Raw genomic sequence first — 20,024 nt, 5'->3', positions numbered from 1 at the left:
TGGATCATCATATATTGGGCTAATCATATACTGGAGCATCATATGGGGCCCATTATAAATGGAGCCCATTATATGGGACTCATACTATATGAAGCATTATATGGAACCCATTACATACGGAGAAATATATGGGGTCCATCATATACTGGAGAATTATATGGATCCCATTCTGTATGGAGCATTATATGGTGCCTATCATATACTGTATGGAACATAATATGGGACCCATTATGTATAGAGCAATATATGGGGCTCATTATACTGTTTGGAGCATTATATAGGGCTCGTTACACTGTATGGAGAAATAACGTATATGGGGCTCATTATTCTTTATGGAGCATTATATGGGGTCCATTATACAGTATGTAGCAATATATGTGGCTCATTACACTGTATGGAGAAAAATATGGGACTCATTATTCTTTATGGAGCATTATATGGGGCCCATTATACAGTATGGAGCAATATATGGGCTCATTATACTATATGGAGCAATATATGGGGCCTATTATATACTGTATGGAGTAATATAAGGGGCTCATTATTCTGTATACAGCATTATATGGGGTCCATTATTCTGTGTGGAGCAATATATGAGGCTCATTATTTTGTATGGAGCAATATATGGGGTTCATTATTCATTATGGAGCATTATATTGGGGTTCATTATAAAGTATGTAGCAATATATGGGCTCATTATACTGTATTGAGGCAATATATGGGGCCTATTATATACTGCATGTAGCAATATATGTGGCTCATTATACTGTTTGGAGCATTATATGGAGCTCATTATTCTGTATGGAGAAGTATATTGGGCTCATTATTTTGTATGGAGCATTATATGGGGCTCATTATTCTGTATGTAGCTATATATGGGGCTTATTATACTGTATGGAGCAATATATGGGGCCTATTATATACTGTATGGAGCAATATATGGAACTCATTATTCTGTATGGAGTACTAGGTGGTGCCCATAATACTGAATACTGAGGACTATACTGTCCGGTTTCTGACCTAGTGTAGAATTTACAATAGATATCATCCATGTAATTTAAGAAGTCAGTGAAATCTTTGGCATTGTATATTTACCTATATTTCTCTGCTGTATCTGTGTATCATGTATTGTGGTATGTGTAAAGCGACCCACTGAGACTCTTTCACCAGGGGCCCATGAAAACCTAGAGCCGGCCCTGGGTGTTGCACTTAATTTGTTTGGGTTTGCATGGAGATAGGGTATAGGAGGGGCTTAATACTGTTAGTACTAGATAAACATGGAGCTGGGACTAAATCCAATCATTGCAAAGAAAGAAGTCCTGCAGCAGTTGTAGCTGAAGTCTGTATTTTAAAACTTTTAGCTGCTGCAGAACCTCTTTGAGAAGGATGAAGCTTTATGCAATCAGAGAGAAGTTCTGCAGCAGCTGAGCTACAGTATGTGGAATGAAATTTCAACATCTGCAAAATGTAAAAATATTAAAACATGACTTTTCATAGTGACATTAAAAATATCTAATATCAAAAAACATCAAAAATAAAAAGGGGAGGATAGAAGGGGACAACAAGGGGGGCACAGGTTTCAGGCTCAGAAGCCCTTAGTCCTGACCAGGCATATGTTCAAGAATGGTCTAGCATAAATTATCAGGCCTTTTTTGGTGATACATTAGTAAATGTTTCGACAGGCTATAGTTGATTACTCCATTTTTGATGCTGTGCCTGTGGCTGTTCATTCTGCTGTGGACCTGCTGCGTCCCACATATTGGAGACTTCACCAACATTCCAACAGGTAGAAAATGAATGATGTGCCACAGGTCAGATGTTGGTACACCTCTAAAGTTTCTTCACGCACCCTTGTTTTAAAGTCGGTACATCCATGCTTCAACATTTTGCAGCATAGACACTTACTGTTTCCACACTTAACCCCTTTACCCCCAAGGGTGGTTTGCACGTTATGGACAGGGCCAATTTTAACAATTCTGACCACTGTCCCTTTATGAGGTTATAACTTTGGAACGCTTCAACCGATCCCGGTGATTCTGACATTGTTTTCTCGAGACATATTGTACTTCATGATAGTGGTAAAATTTCTTTGATATTACCTGCGTTTATTTGTGGAAAAAACGGAAATTTGGCGAAAATGTTGAAAATTTCGCAATTTTCCAACTTTGAATTTTTATGCAATTAAATCACAGAGATATGTCACACAAAATACTTAATAAGTAACATTTCCCACATGTCTACTTTACATCAGCACAATTTTGGAACCAAAAATTTTTTTTGTTAGGGAGTTATAAGGGTTTAAAGTTGACCAGCAATTTCTCATTTTTACAACACTATTTTTTTTAGGGACCACATCTCATTTGAAGTCATTTTGAGGGGTCTATATGATAGAAAATACCCAAGTGTGACACCATTCTAAAAACTGCACCCCTCTAGGTGCTCAAAACCACATTCAAGAAGTTTATTAACCCTTCAGGTGTTTCACAGGAATTTTTGGAATGTTTAAATACAAATGAACATTTAACTTTTTTTCACAAAAAATTGACTTCAGCTCCAATTTGTTTTATTTTACCAAGGGTAACAGGAGAAAATGGACCGCAAACGTTGTTGTAGAATTTGTCCTGAGTGCGCCGATACCCGACATGTGGGGGTAAACCACTGTTTGGGTGCATGACAGAGCTTGGAAGCGAAGGAGCGCCATTTGACTTTTCAATGCAAAATTGACTGGAATTGAGATGGGACGCCACGTTGGGTTTGGAGAGCCACTGATGTGCCTAAACATTGAAACCCCCCACAAGTGACACCATATTGGAAATTAGACTGCCTAAGGAACTTATCTAGAGGTGTGGTGAGCACTTTGACCCACCAAGTGCTTCACAGAAGTTTATAATGCAGAACCGTCAAAATAAAAAATCATTTTTTTTTTCACAAATTATCTTTTCGCCCCCAATTTTTTATTTTCCCAAGGGTAAGAGAAGAAATTGGACCCCAAAATTTGTTGTACAATTTGTCCTGAGTACGCTGATACCCCATATGTGGGGGGTAAACCACTGTTTGGGCGCATGGGAGAGCTCGGAAGGGAAGGAGCGCCGTTTGACTTTTCAATGCAAAATTTACAGGAATTGAGATGGGACGCCATGTTGCGTTTGGAGAGCCACTGATGTGCCTAAACATTGAAACCCCCCACAAGTGACACCATTTTGGAAAGTAGACCCACTAAGGAACTTATCTAGATGTGTGGTGAGCACTTTGACCCACCAAGGGCTTCACAGAAGTTTATAATGCAGAGCCATGAAAATAAAACAAAAATGTTTTCCCACAAAAATTATTTTTTAGCCCCCAGTTTTGTATTTTCCCGAGGGTAACAGGAGAAATTGGACCCCAAAAGTTGTTGTCCAATTTGTCCTGAGTGCGCTCATACCCCATATGTGAAGGGGGGGGGGGGAACCACCGTTTGGGCACATGGGAGGGCTCGGAAGGGAAGGAGCGCCATTTGGAATGCAGACTTAGATGGAATGGTCTGCAGGCGTCGCATTGCGTTTGCAGTAGCCCTAATGTACCTAAACAGTAGAAACCCCCCACAAGTGACACCATTTTGGAAAGTAGACCCCCTAAGGAACTCATCTAGATATGATGTGAGAGCTTTGAACCCCCAAGTGTTTCACTACAGTTTATAACGCAGAGCCGTGCAAATAAAAAATATTTTTTTTCCACAAAAATTATTTTTTAGCCCCCAGTTTTGTATTTTTCCAAGGGTAACAGGATAAATTGGACCCTAAATATTGTTGTCCAATTTGTCCTGAGTACGCTGATACTCGATATGTGGGGGGAACCACCGTTTGAGCGCATGGCAGAGCTCGGAAGGGAAGGAGCATCATTTGGAATGCAGACTTAGATGGATTGGTCTGCAGGCGTCACATTGCGTTTGCAGAGCCCCATATGTACCTAAACAGTAGAAACCCCCCACAAGTGACCCCATATTGGAAACTAGACCCCCCAAGGAACTTATCTAGATGTGTTGTGAGAACTTTGAACCCCCAAGTGTTTCACTACAGTTTATATCGCAGAGCCGTGAAAATAAAAAATCCTTTTTTTTCCCACAAAAATTATTTTTTAGCCCCCAGTTTTGTATTTTCCCAAGGGTAACAGGAGAAATTGGACCCCAAAAGTTGTTGTCCAATTTGTCCTGAGTACGATGATACCCCATATTTTGGGGTAAACCCCTGTTTGGGCACACGGGAGAGCTCGGAAGGGAAGGAGCACTGTTTTACGTTTTCAACGCAGAATTGGCTGGAATTGAGATTGGACGCCATGTTGCGTTTGGAGAGCCCCTGATGTGCCTAAACAGTGGAAACCCCCACCTCAGGGAGGGAGGTGAGCAGACTCTTGCAGCAACGCGATCACATCGCGTTGCTGCGGGGGTCTCAGGGAAGCCCGCAGGGAGCCCCCTCCCTGCGCGATGCTTCCCTGTACCGCCGGCACACCGCGATCATGTTTGATCGCGGTGTGCCGGAAGTTAATGTGCCGGGAGCGGTCCGTGACCGCTCCTGGCACATAGTGAAGGATGTCAGCTACGATAGGCAGCTGACACCCGGCCGCGATCGGCCGCGTTCCCCCCGTGAGCGCGGCCGATCGCCTTGGACGTACTATTCCGTCCTTGGGAAGTAGGGCCCACCCCACATGGACGGATTAGTACGTCCATTGGCAGAAAGGGGTTAAACATGCACCAGCATTCACGAGTCGTTGTGAACCACGCAGCAGGTTCACAGCAGAATTAACCACCACAGGCAAACCATCAAAAATGGAGTAACCAACCATAGCCTGTCCATGCATTTCCTAAAGTATCACTTAAAAAGGTCTAATAATTTACAGTTGATCATTCTTGAACATATGCCTAAGACCAGTCCGGATCGGATACAGAGGCTAAATGACAGAGAGTCCTTCTGGGTATATATAGGTTGGCTACTTTGCATTTAGAGGTTTTGAAAATTAGTATCGAGTACACCCATTAATTGAATATTACATAACTTAGCTAGGTGAGGCTCTGATTAATAATAGCATTAAATTTATGGGTTCTGTCTATTAACATAAGTAGGTCCTGCCCAACAATTTTTTTATCTGATCTAGTGAAGGCCTTAGGGATCTTAGAAGTATTTGAATTGTACCTACCTATTATAATTAATTATTATATTTTTTCTCCTCCTTTATAACATTTATTACTTATAGTTTTAATATTGTTTTGTCTTATACTATTTATAATAATGTAAATTTAATGTATATTCATGATTTTAGTCATTTAAATCCCACCAATGACAACATCTGCAAGGAGTTTGTATATTCTCCCTGTGTTTGCGTGGGTTTCCTCCCACATTCCAAATACATATTGATAGGGGATTTAGATTGTGAGCCCCATTGGGGACATCGATAATAATGTCTCTAAAGCGCTACAAAATATGATAGGCCTATATAAACAAAGAATAATAAACAAATAATAATAGCAAAGCGTTTTCAATTTGCCCTTTCCTCAATTTTTCTTTTTTACAACTGTGATTTTTATTAAGTTTTATAAATTTTTAACAATCAAAATAAGCACAGACCCTTTGCTCAGTTTGAAATGTAATTAAGAAATGGCAGTTAACAGTAACAGTGAAGGTCAAGATAACATGTGGAAGTGTAAAACCCCAGGAAGCCCGTTGTTACAGTGGTATTGCCTTCCTCACGGGGAGGGTGATGCCATGCCTGGAAGGGAGGAAGTATCCCTTTAACAGGTAACATGTACACACAACACTGTTCTGACTCCAGGCCAGAAGGGGGAGCTCGAGACCCGGTTTCAGGGTAAGTTCCCTATATATTCTGGCTGGAAGAGGAGCAAAGTAGTCAGTTTTGAGAGGAGAGCTGGAGCCGTGCAGACACGTGGTTCTGCAGCTCCTGACAGGGCAATCTGTGAGAGACTGTGAGGGGAGCAGAGGCAAAGGAGAGGAAAGATACTGGGAGTGGAGCTGCGAGAGGGCTTACTCTAGAATCAGCGCTAGAAACCGGAGACCGGAATTCCGAGGTTGTGGGGGTAACAGCAGCAGAAACCGGCGGGCAGGAGATTTCAAGTCGCCTGTCCACCACTACACCCGAAGGCACAGCAGCATATAGAGCCCGGAGTCACCACTGGAAGGGACACCTGTAAAAAGGTTTGAGTTGCCTGCCATGTGGATAATAGTTCAAAAAAATCACTGCACACGTACGAGTTGAAAATGTTTTGAGTCATTGTCCATCTGTAGTATGAAACGACGACCAATCAGTTTGGCTGCGTTTGGCTGGATTTGAGCACACAGTATGGCTCTGAAGACCACAGAATTCATTTGTCTGCTTCTGTCCTGTGTCACATCATCAATAAACACTAGTGACCCAGTGCCACTGGCAGCCATGCATGCCCAAGCCATCACACTGCCTCCGCCGTGTTTTACAGATGATGTGGTATGCTTTGGATTATGAGCTGTACCACGCCTTCGCCATACTTTTCTCTTTCCATCATTCTGGTAGAAGTTGATCTTGGTTTCATCTGTCCAAAGAATGTTCTTCCAGAACTGTGCTGGCTTTTTTAGATGTTTTTTAGCAAAGGCCAGTCTAGCCCTTTTATTCTTGATGCTTATGAGTGGCTTGCACCATGCAGTGAGCCCTCTGTATTTACTTTCATGCAGTCTTCTCTTTATGGTATATTTGGATATTGATACGCCGACCTCCTGGAGAGTGTTGTTCACTTGGTTGTCTGTTGTGAAGGGATTTCTCTTCACCATGGAGATTATTCTGCGATCATCCACCACTGTTGTCTTCCGTGGGCGCCCAGGTCTTTTTGCATTGATGAGTTCACCAGTGCTTTCTTTCTTTCTCAGGATGTACCAAACTGTAGATTTTGCCACTCCTAATATTGTAACAATTTCTCAGATGGTTTTTTTCTGTTTTTGCAGCTTAAGGATGGCTTGTTTCACTTACATGGAGAACTCCTTTGACCGCATGTTTACTTCACACAAAACCTTCCAAATACAAGCACCACACCTCAAATCAACTCCAGGCCTTTTATCTGCTTAATTGAGAATGACATAAAGAAGGGATTGCCCACACCTGTCCATGAAATAGCCTTGGAGTCAATTGTCCAATTACTTTCCGTCCTTTTAAAAACAGGGTGGCACATGTTAAGGAGTTGAAACTCCTAAACCCTTCATCCAATTTTAATGTGGATACCCTCAAATGAAAGCTGAAAGTCTGAACTTCAACTGCATTTGAATTGTTTTGTTTAAAATTCATTGTGGTAATGTCTATAACCAAAATTAGAAAAAATGTTGTCTCCGTCCAAATACATATGGACCTAACTGTAATTACAGAATACATTGCATAATACGTACTACCTTAGGCCCATAGAGGGTCCTGTTGTTAGTCTCCTCATTTATTTATTTAAATTATACCATCTTATTTTCACTTTATTAACTAATCATCATATATTTTAAAAGTTTGTGGCTTTCACCTTTGAGGCACTCTGCTTTTTAAATAGTTTTTTGTACTCATTTTTTAAAAGATATTATTAATAAAGTTATATTAATTTTAATATTATGGATCTCTTCATAATTCTGGTGTTATTAGGTACCATGATGTGTTGATATTTAGAGACAACCGCAAAAATATGGCCTTCATGGAAGAGTCATCAGAAGAAAACCTCTCGTGCCTCATCACTATAAAATACAGCATCAAAAGTATGTAAAAGAACATCTAAACTTTTTGGCCATAATGATCAAAGATATGCATGGAGAAAAAAAAGGGAACAGAATTTTCAGGGGAAAAAAACATCTAACCAACCATTAAGAATTGGGGTAAATCAATCTTGCTTTGGGGTTGTGTTTCAGCCAATGGCACGGGAACATTTCAAGGGTAGAGGAAAGATTGGATTCAATCAAATTTCAACAGATTCTTGATGCAAATATAGCTTCATCTGTAAAAAAGCTGAAGTTGAAAAGAGGATGGTTTCTATAATAATGATCATAAACACATGTCAAAATCCACAATAGACTGCTTCAAAAGGTGCAAGCTAGATATTTCACAATGGCCCTCATTGTCCCCTGATCTAAACATAATTGAAAATCTGTGACGAGACCGTAAAACAGCAGTGCATGCAAGCTTACTCAGGAATCTCACAGAACTGGAAGAATTTTCCAAGGATGAATGGATGAAAATTCCTCAAACAAGAATTGAAAGACTCTTGTCGATAAAAAGCATTTAAAAGTTGTGATACTTGCAAAAGGGGTGCTACAGGTACTATCCATGCAAACTTTTACATTGGCCCATTTTCCTTTTTTTAATTTTTAAAATGTAAAATATATATATATATATATATTTTTTTTTACCTAACATACAAATGTAATGTGTCATCTTTAACTTTAGACCTTTAAGAGATAATTTCATCCTCAACTTGCTTAACTGTTCACAATAAAGGTACAGTGGGTGAAAAAAGCCGGATTACTTACTGGTAATGCCCTTTTAATGAGCCACGACAGCACCCACAATGAGAGAGGGACCCGCCCATAGGAACAGGAAACCTACAGAGATAAAAGGGCGGTCCCCCTCTCCTCCTCAGTTGTTTTTCAGAGTACGAGAAGAACCGCCGTTGTTAAGTTAATATATATGTCTGTAATTTGTTTGTACATCTTATCTTATTTATATTCACCCATGAGAATACTTTGAATAAATAACTATATATAACTAACTAGGGTGGGAAGTGACAGGGTGCTGTCATGGCTCACTAAAAGGGCATTACCGGTAAGTAATCCGGCTTTTTACCCTTCGCCACGACAGCACCCACAATGAGAGATTTACAGAGAACCTTCACCTGGGTGGGATCACCGTGCTGAGGACAGCTCTCCCGAATGCCAAGTCAGATGTAGAAGCTAGATCAAGCCTATAATGTCTATAAAAAGTTGAAGGCGATGACCAGGTTGCAGCCTTACATATAAGCTCGATGGAGATGTCTTTTTTCTCCACCCTCTTCTTCTGGATTTGATGGATTGTCATAAAAGGAAGGCAGAAAAATCTCTTGAGATCTATGGTATTGATACTTTAGGGAGATATGATGGATCTGGTTTAAGAACTACCCTGTCATGGTATGTCATTAAGAACAGAGGGTCTATGGAGAGGGCCTGGATGTCTCCTATTCTTCTGGCAGAAGTTAAGGCTATCAATAAGGCTACCTTATATGTGATATTTTTTAGAGAAATAGAATGTAAGGGCTCAAAAGGAGGTTCAGTTCAAGCATCTAGGACTAGATTCAAGTCCCAGGGTGGTAAACGTGGGATATGCACTGGTGTACACCTTTCACATGCTCTAATCAATCTTGCTATCCACCTGTCACCAGCTATGTTAGCACTATAAAGGGCTCCTAAGGCAGACACCTGAACTCTTAGGGTATTGACTGATAAACCCAGCTCATTGCCCTTTTGTAGAAACTCTAGGATAGCTTTAATAGGGACCTTGCTAGAGAAGGGTTTTGTATAGAAGCTGAGGAATTTTCTCCATACTCTTCTATATATTAAAGTTGTAGACCTCTTTCTACTGAGCAGTAATGTGTTAATTAGCTCTAGAGAAAACCCTCTTAACGTTAGAATTTGCCTCTCAAGTTCCACGCCGTTAGGTGAAGAACTTTCACTTGCTGGTGGTAGAATGGACCCTGAGACAGTAGGTCTGGGATCATTGGCAGAATCCAGGGATCGCAAACTGACATCGCTCGAAGACAGGAGAACCAAGGCCTTTTTGGCCAAAATGGTGCTATCAATATCACCCTTGCTTTCTCTTCCCTTATCTTCTTGATGACCAACGGGATTAACATTATTGGTGGGAAAGCATAGGCCAGATCGTAGTCCCACGGATACTGGAGCAAGTCTATCATGTCTGGATGATCTGCTGTATTTAAGGAGGAGAACATCGGTACCTGTCTGTTGTTCCTGGTTGCAAACAAATCTATTTGTGGAAGACCCCATATGTCCACTATGCTCCTGAATATTTGAGGATTGAGAGTCCATTCTCCCTGGCGGAGCGTGTGACGACTTAGGAAGTCGGCCTTTGAGTTTTCTACTCCTCTGATATGGAGAGCTGTGAGTCATAGAAAGTTGGTTTCTGCTAAGTTGAAGATGTTTGCCGCTGAAGACATGAGACTTCCCGATCGCATTCCGCCTTGACGATTTAAATATGCGACGACCGTTGTGTTGTCTGACAGGATTCTGATATGGGATCCTCAGAGCTGAGTATGGAAAAAATTCAAGGCATAATAAACTGCATTTAGTTCTTTCCAGTTGGAGGACTGCTGAATTTCTACAGAATTCCAGCGGCCTTGAGCTATATTTTGATCCAGATGGGCCCCCCATCCTTCTGGACCTGCGTCAGTAGTGACTAATTTCGAGGGTATTATTGTCCATGAGATTCCTCTGGACAAATGGGTTTTATCTAGCCACCAAAGAAGTGAATTAAGCACGTCTTTAGATAGGGTAATCTTTGCTTTTAAATGACCATGACAATGTGATTGTGCATAAAGAATCTGGTGTTGTAAGGCTCTAGTATGATATTGGGCCCATTGAACCGCAGGAATGCAGGAGGAGAGTGAACCCAAGAGAGACATGGCATCTCTTAGGAACATTTGAGGATTAGACCTTGCCATAGTAACTTTTGAGATTATGGTTAATTTTTTGGATTCTGGTAAGAGACATCTTTGACTTACAGAGTCCAAGATTAGTCCTAGGAAGGACTGAAGGGTTTCCGGAAGTAGTCTGGACTTTTTGAAGTTCACAATCCAACCTAAAGCCTGTAATGATGAAATGGTATTAGTCAAGCGTTCTTTACATTGTGAGGCTGAATTTCCAATTATTAGGAAGTCATCTAGATAAGGCACGATTAGCGTATCCTGATGACGCAGATAAGCCATCACCTCGAGCATAACTTTTGTGAAAACCCAAGGAGCCATGGAAAGGCCGAATGGCATAGCTGTAAATTGGAAGTGATGGATCCGACCCTGTAGGTTTACCGCCACTCTGAGGTATTGTTGGTGTTCTGCATAAATGGGAAGATGATAGTACGCATCTTTCAAATCTAGACCCACCATAAAGCACCTAGGAAACAAAAGTTTAATAGTAGACCTTATTGATTCCATTTTAAAGGTATGGTCATACAAAAAGGAATTCAGTTTTTTTAGATTTATTATAGTACGAAAAGCACCATCCGGTTTTGGAACCAGAAATAAAGGGGAATAAAATCCTCTCCCTTCCTGATTCCTTGGTTCTTCTATGAGAACATTCTTAGCCAAAAGGCATAGAATTTCTAACTGAAGCGCTTTTTGCTGTTCTGGTGCTTTCAGTGATGTTATAATAAAAGTATCCTGTGGCAGTTTAAAGAACTCTAATTTTAGTCCAGATTTTACTAGGTGAAGGATCCACTGATTTGAGGTTGTATGCCCCCACTGTCGATGAAAAAATTTCAGTCTTCCACCCACCGGGATTTCATTACTGATGGTATCTACCACGTCTAGATGTTTCGGGGTTACTAAATAAGGCACCTTTCGATTTTGTTTCCTTCGTTTCCCAACGATCTCTTTGCGGCTCATACGGCCTCCTTCTGTTAAATGGCCGTCTGTTGTGAATTCTGTGGTCAAGCTCCCTCCTGTGGTCATGAGTGGTACTTCGGCTGGTTTTGTCTATGAGCTTCCTCTGGTGGATGTGAGTGGGGCTGCGGCTTCTGAGTTTCCTTCCTCAGGTGACGAGGTCAAGTCGTTAGGTGCTGCTCTATTTAACTCCACCTAGTTCTTTGTTCCTGGCCTCCAGTCAATGTTCCAGTATTGGTCTTGCTCTCTCCTGGATCGTCTTGTGGCCTGTCTGCCCTGCATAAGCTAAGTTCTGCTTGTGTTACTTTTGTTTGCTATTTTTTCTGTCCAGCTTGCTATATTGGTTTTTCTTGCTTGCTGGAAGCTCTGGGATGCAGAGGGAGCACCTCCGTGCCGTTAGTCGGTACGGAGGGTCTTTTTTGCGCCCTCTGCGTGGTTGTTTGTAGGTTTTTGTGCTGACCGCAAAGCTATCTTTACTATCCTCGGTCTATTCAGTAAGTCGGGCCTCACTTTGCTAAAACCTATTTCATCTCTGTGTTTGTATTTTCATCTTTACTCACAGTCATTATATGTGGGGGGCTGCCTTTTCCTTTGGGGAATTTCTCTGAGGCAAGGTAGGCTTATTTTTCTATCTTCAGGGCTAGCTAGTTTCTCAGGCTGTGCCCGAGGCGCCTAGGTCTGGTCAGGAGCGCTCCACGGCTACCTCTAGTGTGGTGTGATAGGATTAGGGATTGCGGTCAGCAGAGTTCCCACGTCTCAGAGCTCGTCCTATGTTATTAGTAACTATCAGGTCACTTTGTGTGCTCTTAACCACCAGGTCCATTGTGTTTCTGAATCACCAGTTCATAACAGCCGTCTTCTAAACGCTCTCCTATAAGAAGGAAGAAACTGTTTAGGAAATCCCTTCCTTCTTTCTCCAGCTTTATTGAGTAGGTCATCAAGAACCTTTCCAAACAGGAATTCACCCTGGCACGGGATTGTACATAATCTAGATTTAGACTGTGCATCCCCTTTCCATCCTTTCAGCCAGAGGGCTCAACGAGCTGCATTGACAAGGCCCGCTGATCTTGCTGCCAGCAGTAGAGAATCTGCTGTAGCATCAGCTAAGAATGCCGCAGCACTTCTAATCAATGGAACTGTTTGTAAGATTTTTTCTCTCGTCACTTTGCCTTTTACCTGTTGCTCCAGCTGGTCTATCCATACTAATAATGACCTAGCTGTGCATGTACTTGATATGGCAGGCTTCAAGGCTCCTGTATTTGTCTCCCAAGATCTTTTAAGAAGAGCTTCGGTTTTACGGTCTAATGGGTCTAGTTAACTTCATGCATCTTCCACAGGGAGAGATGACTGTTTTGAGGTGGATGCCACCGCTGCATCCACTTTTGGAACCTTGGACCATACTGCTAACTCTTCATCACTGAAGGGGTAACGCCTTTTGGAAGAGGATGGGAGAAACCCCTTCCTTTGTTTGTCCCATTCTTTTTAAAAAGGTCTTTGATGGCGGAAACGACTGGGAAAGCTCGCCGTTTTTTGTGACCTAGGCCTGCGAACATAATATCCTGGGCTGATCTGACCCCTTTAGTGTCTGGACAACCCATAGTGTTTTGCACGGATATTATAAGATTGTCTATATTGTCAACTGGAAAGCATGCTCTGCCCTCATCCTCAAAAGAACTGGATGATGATCCCGAGGTATTGGAGGATCGGATTAAACCCTCCTCAGACTCTGAACTGGAAACGAGGGAAAAACATTTGCTTTCTTGTTTTTTTAGGCTTTTTGACCCCAGAGATTGGATCTCCTGCCTAATTATGGCCCTGATATTAGTCATTGTAACCGCAGCCTCGTCCTGTAAGGTCTGATTTATGCAGCTTGGACACAACCTCTTTGAATATGAATCGGGCAGTGGTTGTACACACAGGGCACACTGTTTATGCATCGATTTACTGGTTTTCTTAACCTATGGGGAGAGGGATAAAGAAGGAAGGAATCAGCTTATAGGTAGAGGAATATATACACTCACCCAGTGAAGCACTCATTATACCGGTCTTGGAGGTGGAGACGCTGTGCGGAGTCTAAGTAGATCTGTATCTCTACTTCTTCTTGTATGAGTGTCAGACCCATCAACAGAGCGACCACTCTTTCTCATAGGCTTTGCTGCGGACTTTGAGCCCTTAGCGCTGCTGTCCTTGCCAGCGCTATCCTGCTCCACCACTGGTGGATGCTCTTCATGCGCCTGAGATGACATTCTGAGCACGATTGCTCTGTGTCCTGGCTCCATATTTGAATTGTGAGGCGTTCTTAGCATGCCGGCGGCCGCGAACCGGAAGTGTTCCGACTACTTCCGGTTCAGTGAGGCAGAGCGCACTTACAGACGAGATGCCGCCGCCGCCTAGAAGCGATACGCTTACTGGCGTCCTCTACTCCATAGGCCAGGCTTGCTGCCCGGAACGTGACCAGACGAGGGGGGAGGCTGCATGCAGTGGCTCCCCCACCGCTGCTACTGACGCCGCAGCCCCTACTGTCCGCATGGAGACCACACAGACAGTTGCACAGGTCAGGATACATGGCGGTGCTCCCACCACCTCCGTCCATGTAGGTATTCCAGGGATTTCCGATAGGAACAGGAAACTAACTGAGGAGAGGGGGACCGCCCTTTTTATTTTGTAGGTTTCCTGTTCCTATGGGCGGGCTCCTCTCTCATTGTGGATGCTGTCGTGGCAAAGGGTAAAATGTATTTGATCCCTTGCTGATTTTGTATGTTTGCCCACTAACAAAGGTATGAACAGGCTATAATTTTAAGGGTAGGTTAATTTTAACATTGAGAGATAGAATATCATAAATAAAATCCAGAAAATCACATTGTATAAATTATATAAATGTATTTACATTTTGCAGTGAGAAATAAGTATTTGATCTCTCTGGCAAACAAGTCTCAATATTTGGTGGCAAAACCCTTGTTGGCAAGCACAGCAGGCAGACATTTTTGTAGTTGATGATGAGATTTGCGGACGTCAGTAGGAATTTTGGTCCACTCCTCTTTGCAGATCATCTCTAAATCATTAAGATTTACAGGCTGTCACTTGGCAACTCGGAGCTTCAACTCCATGACCTTAATGTGCTTCTTTTTGAGCCACTCGTTTGTTGCCTTGACTATATGTTTTGGGTCATTGTCTTGCTGGAAGACCCAGCCACAACCCGTTTTTAATGTCATGGCAGAAGGAAGGAGGTTGTCACTCAGGATTTTATGATACATGGCTCCATCCATTCTTCCATTGATGCGGTGAAGTAGTCCTGTGCCCTTAGCAGAGAAATACCCTCAAAACATGTTTCCACCTCCATGCTTGACAGTGGGGACGATGTTCTTTGGGTCATATGCAGCATTTCTCTTCCTCCAAACACGGCGAGTTGAGTTAATGCCAAAGACCTAGATTTTTGTTTCATCTGACAACAGCACCTTCTCCCCATCACTCATAGAATCATCCAGATGTTCATTGGCAGGGGGACCTTGTGGGCACTGCAGGATTTTAAACCTTTACGGTGTAATGTGTTAGCAATGGTTTTCTTGGTGATTTTGGTCCCAGCTGCCTTGAGATCATTAACAGGTTCCCCCTGTGTAGTTTTAGGCTGATCTCTCACCTTTCTCATGATCAAGGATACCCCACGAAAGGGAGATTTTGCATGGTGCTGCAGATCGATGTCGATTGACAGTCATTTTGTATTTGTTCCATTTTCTTACTATTGCACCAACAGTTGTCTCCTTCTCACCCAGCGTCTTACTTATGGTTTTGCAGCCCTTTCCAGCTTTGTGCAGGTCTATGATCTTGACCCTGACATCCTTATAAAGCTCTTTGGTCTTGCCCATGTTGTAGACGTTAGAGTCTGATTGATTAATTAAATCTGTTGATAGGAGTCTTTTATAAAGGGGACTAAGTAAGACAGCTGTCTTTAATGCAGGTAACGAGTTGATTAGAAGCATCTAACTGGTATGTAAGAGCCAGAACTCTTAATGGATGCTAGGAGATCAAATACTTATTTTTCACTGCAAAATGCAAATAAATTTATATAATTTATACAATGTGATTTTCTGGATTTTATTTTTGATATTCTATCTCTCAATTTTAAAATTAACCTACCCTTAAAATTATAGACTGTTCATTTATTTGTCAGTGGGCAAACTTATAAAATCAGCAAGGGATCAAATACTTATTTCCCCCACTGTAATTTTGCCCACACTTTTACATGCCAATGTATATAGAATAAAGGATATTGCCCTATCAGTTAATACAGCTGTGTAACTACAAATCAGCCTCTCACTATGGAACTTGTGGGGTTTATTGCATATATATTAGTACCATGATTAACAGGTGCTGGAAGATCCACTTTTGTCACTTGTGACTCTGGTGCAGCCCCACATTTAGTCTCTGGGATTGTGCATCTGCAGTGTCCTCTGTATTTCACCTTGTTTGAACCGGGTCTTATACAAAACGTGTTTAGTGAGTTCTACCTGCGTCCTGTAGCTGCAGGCAGGGGAGGACAGACTGTGTCCACAGAAACCAGGAGATTACTTTTTTACAGAATCCTCATTAATACAATAGAGAATTGCTTAAATAAAATTTCCATAATATACTTGTATTATTGAAATGGTTTATTGCTGAGAGTGACATGTTGATGGCATTATCAGCTTTGCAGACTGGAGAAAGCTGGGGCGGTGGTTGAATCGCAGTATAATTCCGTGCAAATTGAAAAGAAAGGCATCCTATGTGTGCGTACCCCAGTGATGACAAACTGGTGGCTCCCATGTGACCCAGCTGGCAGATGCCATCTCTATGAGAATGATCACACATTGGCAAATATGCCATGTATGAGAAATAATGAGCTATTCCATTAAGTTTGGCCAGATAATCCTTTGTTGTTTGTAATGTTTGGCATCAGATTAAAGCCAAAGATGGCAAACTGTGAGACCCTGAAATGTGCCAATTTTCTAATTATTTCATTTAGCAGTGTGCAGTGATTGTGAGTCTGTTCATACTGTCCATTGTCTGGTCCTGGGGTTCAGTGATTTTGTGCCCTAGTCCCTGCTGTACAACGTGTATACACCTGATGTTCAGTGGCACGGTGCATCAGTTCTTGATGTTTAGCGACGAGGTGCACCAATCCTTGATGTTTAATGGTATGGTGCACCAGTCCCTTGTGCAAGTGGTTTGGTATCTCAGTTCCTCAGGTATAGTGATATGTTGCATAAGTCTCTAGTTTTCAGCTCTTTGGTGTCCCAGTCCCTGTGTGCGGTGGTATGCTGCATACAATGGCTTCATCCCCCTTAGCTTTTTACTTATTTTGTTACATTACAACCTGTGTTAAAATATTTTTGTAATCCGATTTGTGTGTGATGTATCAACACTAAATAGTCTATGTTGGTGTAGTGACGTGAGAAAAATATAGGTATAAATTAAAGGGAACCTGTCACCAGGTTTGGCCGATATACTGTAAGATACTGCCACTGCCTTTCAGGGCTTATCAACAGCATTCTATAATGCTGTATATAAGCCTCTGATCCAACCTGCAAGATAATAAAAATAGGCATTAGACCTACCAGTAATTATATTTCCAGGAGTCCATCCTGACAGCACCCTGGAGGACGTCCTCCTCCTTGCTGGGACAGGAAACACACCAGAGTTCAAATGTCCGGTCCCACCCACCAATCCTCAGTGTTGTAACAAGAACCATCTCATGGAATAATGCAAATAAAAACCTTTAATGACAGAATCACATTACATCATAATATACATATATATGACAAGACTGGGGGCAAACTACCAGTGCTGTCAGGATGGAATCCTGGAAACATAATTACCGGTAGGTCTAATGCCTATTTTTGAGGATATCCCTCCTGACAGCACCCTGGAGAGTACCAAAGCACCTCCTTAGGGTGGGATTACTGTTTGGGGGACCTTCCTCCCGAAAGCAGTGTGTTGACCAAATATAACATCAAGTTTATAATGTTTACAGAAGGTGCCAGCACTGGCCCATGTCGTGGCCTTACAGATCTGTTCCGCTGATGCTCCTGCCCGCTCAGCCCAGGAAGCAGAAACACCACATGTAGAGTGGGCTTGTAAGCCCACTGGAGGGGAAATCCCCTCAGATTGATAAGCGTCTGAGATTACCGTTGCGATCCAGCATGCAGTTGAGGCCTTAGAGGCCTTCTTACCCCTGTTCTTGCCCCCAAAAAGAATAAAGAGGTTTGGGTCTATACGCCAAGTATTTGTAGCCTGTAAGTAGTCTAAAACCGCCTGTCTGACATCCAGTGAGTGGAGGGCTTTCTCCTTCGCGTTGGAAGGATTATTACAAAAAGAAGGAAGCACTATCTCCTGATTCCTATTTTTGGCAGAGCCTACCTTTGGAATAAATGCTGGGTCTAGTTTCAGAATTAAACTATCGTCCCTAATCTGGAGATACGGGTCTCTGGTACATAGAGCTTGGATTTCTCCAACCCTCTTGGCCGTGGTGATCGCCACTAAAAAAGCAGTTTTCCGAGTGCGAACAGAAATAGGCATATCCCCACCCAGCGCATAAGGACCTTTGCACAGGGCCCCGAGGACTAAGTTAAGGTCCCAGAATGGGGACAACTGCCTAATGGTGGGACGCATTCTCTGAGTGGCCCGAATGAACTTTATCATCCATGGTTGAGATGCCAAAGGGTAGTCTAAAAAGGAGCTTAGTGCAGACACCTGAACTTTTAATGTACTGGGTCTAAGACCCATGTTGAACTCTTTTTGTAGGAAGTTTAAGATACCAGGCACATCCAGAGAGCCTGACACAACGTCGGACCTGTCACCTTCTAGACAAAATCATTTCCAAATTTTGCCTTTAGACTTCAGGATGTCCCTTTCAGGATCCAAGCTGAAAGACGGAGTTTGCCTGGGTTCGGATGGTAAACTGGTCCCTGGTGAATGACATTCCCCTGGAGGGGTAACTCGACTGGGTTGTCAATCGCTAAGGTCCCCAGTAGGGGAAACCAGCTTCTTCTTGGCCAGTATGGAACGATCAAGATGACCTTTGCTCGATCCTCCTTGATCTTCCGTAGAACGGCTGGAATCAAAGCCAGGGGTGGAAAAGCATATGATAGGGGTTTCACCCACCGCTGACTCAGTGCATCTACCCCGTCTGGAAGCTCCAAGGGGTTCAGAGAGAAGAATTTTGAGACCTTCGAGTTTCTCCTGTTTGCAAATAGGTCTATATTGGGGGTTCCCCACAGATGACATAACTTCAGGAAGATATTCTAATTTAGTTCCCACTCTGTTGGACACACTTGCCGTCTGCTCATATACGGTAATCTGCTATCACGTTCTGAGAACCCTCTAGGTGGATGGCCGTTATGGATAGAACTGTATCTTCCACCCAGTTGAAAATCGTTTCCGCTAGATCCTGCAGTGGACGATATCTTGGGCCTCCCTGATGATTCAGGAACAAGACCGTCGTCACATTGTCGGACAAAAATTTTGACGTGACGATCTGAAAGCGTGATCTGATTTCGCCTTAACGCTTCCCATATGGCATATAGTTCTCTGAAGTTGGAGGATCTGTCTCTGATACTTGCTGACCACTTGCCCTGGAAGATTCTGTCTTGAAGATGAGCTCCCCAGCCCCATGCGCTGGCATCCGTGGTGACCTCGATGTAGGGGGAGGTGGACCATAAGATGCCCACCTTTGGGTTTTCTGCCTGAGTCCACCAGTGGAGAGATCTCCGTACTGGACCTGCCAGCTTCAAGGGGGCATCTAGAGACATCTGACGGCGATCCCAAACAGATAGGATTTGTGTCTGCAGGGGTCTTGAGTGTGCCTGTGCCTGTGCCCATCTGACACAGGGTATGCAGGCTGTAATTAGGCCTAGTACTTTCATCGCGATCCTTATGGAAATTCGATGTTCCAGTAAGTACCTGATTCAAGTTCTAACTGTCTCTTGCTTGACCTCTGGTAATAGGGATATTCTGTGTCTGGAGTCCAGACACACTCCCAGGAAGATCTTCCTCTGTTCTGGTAGCAGGTCGGACTTCTGCCAGTTTATTACCCATCCTAGATGTTCCATTACTGAAATCGTCCGAGTCCCGTGATCCTCCAGGATCTCTACTGAACCTGCCACAAGAAGAAAGTCGTCCAGGTACGGAATTATTATAATGCTTTGACTTCTCAAGAAGGCCACCATCTCTGACACCAGTTTTGTGAAAATACGGGGAGCAGAAGCCAGCCCGAAGGGGAGGCCCTGAAACTGATAGTGGCAGGTCCGGGTTGGCAGTTCCACTGCAAACCTCAGCAGATTCTGTGATGAGGGATGCACCGCAACATGATAGTAGGCACTCTTTAGGTCGAGTGTGCACATCACGGCATCCTGATCTATAAGATGAA

This window comes from Ranitomeya imitator, chromosome 2, assembly GCF_032444005.1.
Source record: "Ranitomeya imitator isolate aRanImi1 chromosome 2, aRanImi1.pri, whole genome shotgun sequence".
NCBI lineage: Eukaryota > Metazoa > Chordata > Amphibia > Anura > Dendrobatidae > Ranitomeya > Ranitomeya imitator.
The sequence above is the reverse complement of the archived record's forward strand: the minus strand, read 5'-3'. Positions refer to the sequence as shown.